Consider the following 11,412-nt stretch of genomic DNA (forward strand, 5'->3'; position numbering starts at 1 on the left):
AGATTCCGGCATCCTTTCGCATTTTGAGTAAGATTTATATTTTTGAATCGCGCTTAAAAGTAACAAAAACCGGCACGTCGCGCAGCCTAGCGGAAGAGCCTTGAAGCTCGATTATGAAGTCGATCACTTTGCCGTACGTAGTCGCGTAGTCTGATGCTGTCATGCGCGCCATAATTGGTCCTCAGTGTTAGAGTGTGCATATTATTATCTATCCTCGCTCTGTTCTGTGCTGCCTACGAGGTAAGAGGAGTTGCACGGTGAAAAGTGGCGTTGCCTTCGTGGCCGCCAGTGGCCCAAGTTGAGCCGCGGCGCATGCGCGCGGTGTGCACGCATGCGCAGTAAACCGCCGCACTCGGACACGAACTGCTCTCGCGGTCATTGTTTGCAGCATGTGTTGTCAAGCGTGCATAAGACTTCATATTCGCCGCAGGATAGAAAAGTATTCGCGCTGTTATTTTACGATCATGAGCAACCAACTAGCCCGATTTACCGCCACTGATTAAAAATGTTTGACGGCGTTTTCCACGTTACCATTCCGTGGCTATAGAAACTCTGACCAGTTAGCTTTCCGTTGCGCTAAAGAAAATAGGTGCCCTAAACGATTGGTTGTCAGTCCCTTTAAGCAGGCGACCACGTGAGCGCCCAGACGTGGCACGGCTGGGTAGGTAGATAGATGGAAACGGTCGAAGTGCCTTTGCTTACCCAAAAATGATTTCCACTTAAAATACTGAAGAACAAAAGGACAGCTGGAAGCGCAGGGCGGGGTTGCCGTTGGTGGCTACTTTGCGCCAAATTGGCTACTATGGACTCCGTCTACGAAAATTTCAGGTGGGCGCCGTGGCTACTTTCTGGCTACCTCGAACTTCTATTTTGGCGCATTCAGTAGCCATTTTTCTTATTATTTGCACATAAAATACCGAGCAAGACTAACGACTACCCTTTTTTTTTTTCAAGCTTTTCTGACGTGTCAGCCGATGCATGCGCATGTCCTCTCCCCGCCAGCAGTCTGGTGCTCATCGAGGCACCCCAACGCAACGCGCGGCGCGCCTGCTAGACGGAGTGATGATGTTCTTGCTCGCCTGGTTAATCTCACTCGCACCCGCCGGGGGGATTTAGATAATAATTCAGTGGTTTCACGAAATTAAATAAAAAAATTATAAATGGGCAGGTTATACAAGGTAACCATCGCAAATTAAAGATGAAATTTAAGTGCGCCTTTTGACTGAGATCAAACTGACGAAGTTGAGCGTATATATGTTGGCAAACGCGTGGCTAGCACGCTGTTCACGCTGCCCGCCATCATTGCTGACGCTACGAGCCAGTTTCTAATGCTGACGCTCAGCGCGTGTTCCCGTGTGAAGCTAGACTGAAAATTGGACGAGTTGGTGACAAATTATGGCCCTATGGGAAAAAACAGCACGCATGCGAACGGACGGGACGAAAAAGAGTAAGAAGACGGGTGCTGGTGTATACAACGCGTAACGTGTTTTCATTTCTTTCTTTCTCTTTGTGCCCTTCTTTCTCTCTCTCTCTTTCTTTGTGTCTTTTTACTTCTCTCTTTCTTTGTCTTTTTTGTGTCTGTTTCTTTCTATGTCTTTCTCTCTCTTTCTATAATATTCTATACCTGTCAATCTTTTTATGTGTTTATTCCCTTTATTTCTCTCTATTTTTCTCTTTATTCTATCTCTTTCTCTCTCACTCTTTTTCTCGCTTTATTTTCTATTCCTCTTTCTTTCTCTTTCTCTCTTTCACGTGTTTCGTGTGCTTCACTTTGACGAGCAGAGTTTAAATTAACGCCCTTACCTGTTGTACTCGGTATTGGGGCTTGTCCAATTTCTGTGGAGGATACCCATCTGCGGAGTTTTTAAATGCGAAGCATTTTTTAGCGAACTTCTGCGACTTTGAGCGTATCTATCTATCTATCTTATCTATCTAGCTCTTGATCTATCTATCTATCTATCTATCTATCTATCTATCTATCTATCTATCTATCTATCTATCTATCTATCTATCTATCTATCTATCTATCTATCTATCTATCTATCTATCTATATATCCTATCTATCTATCTATCTAGCCGCCTACGACTTTGTGCTCTCCTGGTCGCTTGGTTCATCGAATGTGCACCAAAACTGGTATGGCGTAACATGACTGTATGACGACATAAATGACAAGTCATAACATGAAAATCATGACACGCATGTCATGTACAGCATGATTTACATGCTACGCTCATGCTGCGCTGGTGGCTGTTTCGCTAGTTTGATATACACCAAATTGGTATCTTGCGACATGACTGTGTGACGAACATAAATAACATGAGTTAACATGAAAATCATGACACGCATGTCATGTACAGCATGACTTACGTGCCACGCTCTTGGTGCGCTGGCGGCCGTTTCGCAAGCTTTACATACACCAAAATTGGTATCTTGCGACGTGACTGTGTAACCAACATAAATAACACGAGTTAACATGAAAATCATGACACGCATGTCATGTACAGAATGACTTACGTGCCACGCTCATGGGGCGCTGGCGGCGGTTTCGCTAAATTTATATACATCAAAATTAGTATCTTGTGACGTGACTGTGTGACGAACATAAAAACACGAGTTAACATGACAATCATGACACGCATGTCATGTACAGCATGACTTACGTGCCACGCTCATGGGGCGCTGGCGGCGGTTTCGCTAGATTTATATACACCAAAATTGGTATCTCGTGACGTGACTGTGTAACGAACATAAATAACTCGAGTTAACATGAAAATCATGACACGCATGTCATGTACAGCATGACTTACGTGCCACGCTCATGGAGCGCTGGCGGCCATTTCGCTAGCTTGATCTACCCCGAAATTGGTGTTGCGCGACGTGACTGTGTGGCGAACATAAAAACACGAGTTAACATGAAAACCATGACACGCATGTCATGTACAGCATGACTTACGTGCCACGATCATGGCACGCTGGCGGCCGTTTCGCTAGCTTGATCTACCCCGGAATTGGTTTTGCGCTACGTGACTGTGTGACGAACATAAAAACACGAGTTAACTTGAAAATCATGACACGCATGTCATGTACAGCATGACTTACGTGCCACGCTTATGGGGTGCTGGCGGCCGTTTCTCTAGCTTCATCGACCCCGAAGTTGGTATTGCGCGACGTTACTGTGTGACGGACATAAATAATAGGAGTTAACATGAAAACCATGACATACAAGACGATATATGCAGCTCTTGGCTGGCTGCTTCGCATTACATCGATTCCCAGAACGCGTGGGATCTGCCGGCTTTTTTTTTTTTGCACCACCAGATAAACCATGGCAAGCTACAACAGTTTCGCTGCTAAAAAAAAAAAAAAATTCGGCAGATCCCACGCACTGTGGGAATCGATGTAAATGCGAAGCAGCCAGCAAATAGCTGCATACATCGCCTTGTTTGTCTTTGAGGCAAATGAAGTCATTCATGTCATGACATCTAGTTCACTATTTATCGCATGTTTGTCATGCATGCATGCATGTACGGACGGGTCCACTGTTAAGGTGAGCACTTGTGCGCAGGGCGTGTTCGGGTTTCGCTTTCTGGCAAAAGCATAGTGGCTTAGATTTGCAAAAGACAAGTGGTGGTTGTAAGTTCTGACTAGTTTTGTCAGACTAGTGCCGTGTACAAACTACGTTTCCGCATCCACTTGCAGTTAGGAGTCCAGCAGTATGAAATCTACTCATTCGAGTGCTCCCTTTAACAGTGAACCGTACTGTACACTCTGGTATATACCGTGCTAATGAAACTCATGTCCTGGTGTATACAATGCATGACCTGTCATTCATGTTCATCACGCACTCAGGTTATCCCATACCAGTTTTTGCTATATATTCAGTTAACAAAACAGCCGGAAACGCACGAAAACACCATAATGTAAATTATGTTGTAGATGACGTCTATGTCATCATTTGCATGTTAGGGCCTGTCATTATGTTCGTCATACACTCACGTCGAGCTATACCGATTGTGTTGTATATCAAGCTGGCGAACCGGCCGCGAGCGCACCATGAGCATGGCATGTAAATCATGCTGTACATGAAATGCATATCATGAGTGTCATGTTACCACCTGTCGTTTATGTTCGTCGTCATAGGCGTGCGCACAGGGGGGCAGGGGGGCGGCCGCTCCCCCTAATAACCTAAGAGGGGGGGGGGCGCAAAATCTGCCCCATACATTGACTTAGTAGGGTGGGGGGGACGCTGCGATGAACCTTTGCCCCCCCCCCCCCCTTATGGGGAACCCTGCGCACGCCTATGTTCGTCGTACAGCCACGTCACGCAATACCAATTTTGGTGTATAGCAAGCTAGCAAAACGGGCGCGAGCGCACCATGAGCGTGGCAAATATGTCATGCCATACATGACATGCATGTCATGATTTTCTTGCTGCCACCTGTCATGTTCGTCATTCAGAAATGTCCTGTCATACCAATTTTTGCATATATCTATTACATTAAACGGCCGCGACAGCCCCGAGACCATGTCGTGTAAATCATGCTGTACATGACATGGGTTTCCAGATTTGCGCGTTAGGACCTATTACTTATGTTCGTCATACACTCTTACCACGCCATACCAATTTTGGTATAAGTCGATCCAGGATACATCGAACTCGGATATATCGAATTATTGGCTATATCGAACAGTTGAGAAATCCCCTTGAATTTCCCATGCAAAAGTATGCGGCTGGTGTGCACGTATATCGAACTCCCGCACAGCGAAATATCCGCTATATCGAACGCTGCCCCCGCGCCGAAGCCCAGAAAGTGCATTTATCCTAACAGATATTCATCATTTTTCGGCCGAATTCTTATAAGTTCCAGTCCCTCGTCGCGCGCAGGTGACGAAATTGCGTTGCTTTAGTTCGTTGCGCAGCGCTTGTCAGTTCACCGGTATATTTGACGCGCGATCCGCAGGTTTTAATGCATGGGCTAGTGTTTTTTCAAAGAGGCTTATTGCCGAGGGCACCAAAATGAGAATTCGAAGTGACTTGGCAGCCTTGTTGTAATGTTTACATTCCCTTCCTTGTCTGTTCGCGCACGATGGCATGCGGGCCTGCAAAGCATGGCCTTCGAGATCCGCAACCTCGTGACGTATTTTAGTTTCGGTTTTAAATGCAGATCTCGAGGCTACGCTCTGAGATCTGCATTTCGTCATTCGGGAGTCGAACTAAACATTGTCCCGCTCGTAGCGATTAAAAATGAAGACCGGTGCTTGGAACAACGTCACTAAAGCACCGTCGTGCACTGTTTCCTTACGGGCCTTGGTGCCAGGTGACGACTTTGGGCGCGCCATGACCGCCGACTACGGCGTACGGTGCGTCAGTGAATTTTGCGACTTGCGTTTCCGGGCGCCGTATCGGACGGGAGCACAGCGAGTGACTTTATCGGTGCAGATAACGACGTAGCTGTTTCTGATTGCATCGATGCCGAGATCATAGCTGACGTTGCCGGTGCTGCGGAAATGGACCCATGCGGTTTGAAGATGCCAGCCGCCGCTGCCACCGCTAAACCCTTTACCGCGCTACAGAGCTCGCATCAGCGTCGATCACCGCTGTTGTGGCCGAAGGTGTTGAATATACTTATCTGGAAAGCTTCAATGATATTGACGATGACTTGGTAAATTCACGGCGCGCAAGAAGCAAGACAAGTTTATGGACTATTTGCATGCGAAATAAATTGCGCTAACTTGCAAAAGAAGAAGTTCTCGCCTTGTTCTTTAGCAAATGTGAGCGAATCGTTATGTTCGCGCTTTTTACGATTTCGGAAAACTGTGTCGAGGCCTGCAGTGCTTTCATTAAAGCCTTAAATACGCATATTTCGTATTTCGAATTATCGATATATCGAACTATTTCGCGGTCCCCTTCGAGTTCGATATATCCGGGATCGACTGTATATGAAGTTAACGAAACGGCTGAAAGAGCTCCATTGTCATAGCATGTAAATCATGCCGTTCATGACATGTATGTTATGATTTTCGTGTTATGACGGGTAATTTATGTTCCTCATACAATCATGCTATGCCATACCAATTTTGGTATACATCTCATTAACTATACAGTCAGGAGAGCTCAAGGTCGTAGGCGGCTAGCTACCTATCTATCTAGGTAGCCAGCTACATAGAGTTTCGTACAATACTTGCAAGAGGGAACTCTAGCGCTAGTGTCTATGGGAGCTGCAACGCATGGCGCTTCAGCCAGCATGGGAATGATGAGTAGTACACGGATTTGTCTAAACTTCGTTCTGTCGGCTCCGTTTGGCTCCGCGTCGTCTGCATCCGCTTTGTCGCAAAACGAAGTTCAGCAAAAGTAGCAGTTTCACTTCACCACTTTAACTTCTTTAGGCTCGCTGATTCAAATATGGTCACGAAGTTCACAACGATCCATTCTTTTATCCGAAAGAAAACCAAAACATAGCAATAAACAAAGCCACAAGTACGAAGGCTAGGCAAATCCGTGTACTACCCATCCCATGGTGACTGAACGATTGCAGCGCCAGAGTCCCCTCTATAGTTAATTTTAGGAAACTCTATGGCCCAGATAGATAGATAGATAGATAGATAGATAGATAGATAGATAGATAGATAGATAGATAGATAGATAGATAGATAGATAGATAGATAGATAGATAGATAGATAGATAGATAGATAGATAGATAGATAGATAGATAGATAGATAGATAGATAGATAGATAGATAGATAGATAGATAGATAATAGATAGATATATAGATAGATAGATAGATAGATAGATAGATAGATAGATAGATAGATAGATAGATAGATAGATAGATAGATAGATACGCTCTAAGTCGCGCTGAAGTTGGCTAAGAAATGCTTGGTATTTAAAAAAATAAGTACGCTTACACGCTTCTACGCTTCTACCCTGTCCATCCAATTTACCATCTCTTTTTCTCTCACTTTATTCTTGTTAATTCTGGTTGCCTTCTTGAGCTTTCAATTAACTTCTGTTTGCATGTAAACTTTCTTGGTCTTTTTTCTTCATGCCGTGTTCACGCCTCATCGATGCCATAAATTTTGCATTTGAGTCTTCCATTTTTTCCATCGATATTCCTAAATCTTCATCCAGAACTAATTTTTCTTTGCGCTTCTGTCACTTTAAATAAGGCCCAATCGAAATCTCATAGAACTGCCTCATTTGTGGTTTTTCCTAGTGCCGTTCAGTTCATCCGTCCGGTGCCAATCAGCTCACTGACCTTCGGATAACTTCCAACCCCTACAGTGCCTCCGATCTCCAAGCACGGAACTGCATTCGCGAATGTGAGCGCTGGCGATTCCAACTCTACGATTTGAATTACCCGCCGTCTCAGAAATTTTCAATATTCCAGCTTCCCTCTCTCGCCGCTGCACTCGCATTTGGTGCTGCGATCGCTTATTGCTCGAGCGAGGCCGTCTGCTTGCCGCTCCTCCTCTCCCTGCGATCCCCGCTTTGCCGCACCGCCGCGTTTTTTGCCGGCTCGGCACAACAAGACGGGGCGCTCAAGCCGGGCTCAGAAGCAAGGAGGCAAGCAACGAGTGCGCCCCGGCGGTGTCTAGCGAGCGGGGGATAACGTGTATTTTATTCGGCGGGCAGCTACGCTCGCGCGTACCGTGTGTGTGTGTGTGCGTGTGTGTGTGTGGCTCTGAGCGCTCCACATTCCAGCGTGCGCGGCGGACACGCTGCGTCTTACCTTGTTTCGTGCTGTTCGTGCCAAGGGATACGGCGACAACCAGAGGATTACTACTGCGTGCATCAGGTGGTCAGTGCACTTCAGGGAGGAAGACAGCGGAACCCACCGGGCGGGCTAGGACGTCAACCCGTTCTGTGTTCGGAGCTCGATTGGCCCGGTGAGCAGCCCGTTTGTTTTGATCCCGCGCCCGGGGCAACGGCTGTAACAGGCAGCGAGTACGGGGTACTGGATCGCCCACTAAGCTCGCCTTGGGACGATACGTGTTGTTGCGTTTTCCGTTACACCTTAACGCCACGAGTACGTGTGTTTTTTTTTTTGTTTTTGTTTTTTTAACGAAGTAGAGTGGTTTTTAGCTTAGCCTTGCCTTGTTGTCGAAGCAAGGGGGCGTGGACTGCGAACATGCTGTGGTGAGCGCATGACGGGTTAAGGGGCAAGGAAGAAAAACAAAAACAAGAAAGGAAATATAATAAAACGAAGCTCGAAGCAACGCAGGATCGTTTCGTTTGTATTTCCTGCTAATTATCTTAATTGTAATAGTTATACGAGATACATGTCAGCTCGGACGCGCCGCTTTTTTGTCTAGGTAAGTTCCGGCAACTGTCTTGAACACAAATAACGCTTGATAGTATTACTTTTGAAGGGAACCACTTTTTACGTCATCTGTCAGCTACTCTCAAAGTTCGGTTTCATGTTTCAGGTCCACTGGTTTTGGCGTTGTGCAAGTCCGCGTACCGAGCAGCTCTCATCCAAGGTCCCACGAGCAGGGTTGCCAATGGTGGCTACTTTTCGCCAAATTGGCGAATTTGAGAGGCCCGTGGCGACCTAAATTTATGAATGGCGACATGGCGAATTTTTGGCGATTTTCAGCTTAGGTCTCCACTGAGTTATGCATCTAAGCTCAGTGCCTTCCCAACGAATGAGCGGCACTATTCTCTGCATTTTTCTGGGTTTTGAGGTGCACATTGCGCGCCGTTCTGTATGTCCGTCCTGTAACTCGTGTGTATCTCCTCAATTCATCTAGATGCTTCTAAGTCAATTCATCTAGATTCATCTAGATGCTTGAGAGCTTCGCTAAGTTTCGCTTCTGAAGGGGCTAGATGACGGGTTGGTCGTGTGTTCCGGCCATTTGTTCCGCCAAAGCTCCAATTATTCTGAATAGCTTGGCGACCTATTCACCGATGCAGTATCCCCTAATCTAGCTCGTATAGCGAAGATGGGCGGATACGCTGGTGTTCGTGCAATAAAAAAATATTTATTCAGGCATTTTCTACTGTTCTCGGTGAGCGTGTGCAATGAAAACAATTGCTATATAAAATTTTACAATGTCTACCTGTTCAATTATAACGCACTGGATTGACATGGGTAGATATAAGTGATTATATATGAAAGGGACAGTGGCGTCCGGTATCATATTAGTTCACACTGAAAGGCACAAGACTCACTAATGAACGATACCTGTAAGAATTCTGTCTTACTACTTTCAATAAACCTGTTAATCCTTTTTTTCATATGAGGGGATGTAAAGCTGTCTACAAACAACGCCTTCGCGGCCTTCGCCTAAGGTTTACCACGCTTTTACCTATGAAACGAGCGGACAGGGATGGAAGGATATCATGAGCGTTTTATCCTTTCATACTTGCGCCTCCGCGCACATCTTGCGGCTAGTCGGAGAACCAGGTGCACCAAGCACTCCCATGGTGAAGGGGCGATGCGCCTGGCATTGAGAAAATGTCAATATACCTTAAGGGCTTTGAATGGCATTGTATTCTACGGGCTATACATCTGGAAGTTCTTATTACTAGTATATGCCGCACATATCTAGAATGGCGACTTTTTTGGCGAAATTTGGAAAAAAATGGCGACTTTTGGCGACTTTCTGCTCGTCGTTTGGCGACATTTACTCGAAAGTCAGTGGCAACCCTGCCCACGAGCGTACCACAGCCGAGACAAATTAAACATTGTAGTTCCTATCATTTTTTTTTTCTTTCACCTATGCATAGGTGGATGTTCCTATCAGAGCATACACACTCAAACTGTATCATGCTTTACATGGAGTACGGAAAAATAGCAATCTCTCTTAGCAGTTGGAATCTTTTGGGAATACTTTACGCCACTTCGTTTAAACGCGTCATCGCACTTCATTTCATCTGCGTTCGGCACACCGCCTGTGGCTTGCATACAAGGCCTGCTTCAGATTAGGCACTATACTGCAGACGTCGCTGGCGCGTCTGTAAAGTTGGCAAACTAGCAAAGCAATACCTGCAGGTCACCCACTACACTTGTATCGGGCCCTTCGCAAGCAAAGGGAAAAAAAGACCACTTCGGTGCTTTTGCGTTTATTCTTATTCTCAGCTGGGCTTTCCTGCTGTCTTTAAACACCTTGTTGGTTCCCGTGATGGACTCTTCATGAAATGTGCTTGTTATTCGAGGCGATCAGCGGTCCTCCTCCTTGATGTACTGATTGTGGGGCAGCGTATAAAAATGTACACGAAGGTGCGCCCTATCAATCAAGAACCACATTTATCGCACTAGTTGATTATATACCTCGGCCCGTAAAACACGGCTGAGCGCATCAAACTGTCTTCCTCGACTTTTTTTTTTTTTTTTTCGTACTCGTTCGATCACGGCATCGTTTGCACCGGTGTCGCTGCTCGTGCGCTTGTTGCGACGCGAGTGATGTTTCGAAGAAGCATCGTACAGTGCATTTAAGAGGGTTATACCTGCAGACGATGTAGTAATAACGTCGGATGTTTGCTCGCGTGCGGCATTGAGTCCGGAACGCTATGCGCAGAGGAACCGGAACGCTATGCGCAGCATCAGCTGTCGTAAATATCTGACTGCAGAAGGTCGCTGCAATAGCAAAATGACCGCCAGAGCGACCGAGTTAGATCGAGACTTCGTTCATTCGTAGCATCCGCTCGCTTAAAGGGACACCAAAGTGAATAAATTAGTTTAGACTGATATATTATACTCTGAACACCCTAGGTGTAGTTTGTTTCACCACCGTAGGTTTGTTAATAGATGAGAAAAATCAATGGGAAGACTTTCTTTTAAATTTCCCGCCGATAGCTCCGTTGGTGGCTTCACGGATTGCGAAGTGTTTTTTTTTTCGTATTTTGGCCACATTGGCTGAACGAAATATCCCGAAACTTGGTACGTTAAGTCCCTGTCTCCCTCAGAACGCAGTGTATTTCATTTTTACTGATTAGGAACCGACATAGGCCCTCGTAGACGCCGTCAAAATCTATGACGTCACGGCGCGTGACCTTCGTGGGGGCGTCGCCGGCCGCATTTTCTTTCTTGCGCATTTTTTTCGCTTACCAAACGTCTTCTCGCAGCAAGCGTGGCGTTATTGGGCATGGTGAAAAAGGCACTTACTAATGCGAGAAAAAAATAAAATCGTTTTTCTTTCTATAGTGTACTTGTAAAGCGAGCGAATGATGTCTTGGCGCCCGATTACTGTCCATTGGAAGGGCTGTCCCGGTTCTATCGTTGTAACGCGTCGCAATTTTTCATTTGCGAGCAAGCACGATCCTCATCGAATTTCTCGACCGCGACTGGCTCCCTTTGGCATCTTGCGTGGATGAGCAGATCGCAAGCAGTAAACTTGACCGAAAGAACACCCTGTGACGCCCGTATAACTGAAAGATGATGCAGAGCTTGGAAGAACTTAGATT

This window comes from Rhipicephalus sanguineus, chromosome 4 (assembly GCF_013339695.2).
Source record: "Rhipicephalus sanguineus isolate Rsan-2018 chromosome 4, BIME_Rsan_1.4, whole genome shotgun sequence".
Lineage (NCBI taxonomy): Eukaryota > Metazoa > Arthropoda > Arachnida > Ixodida > Ixodidae > Rhipicephalus > Rhipicephalus sanguineus.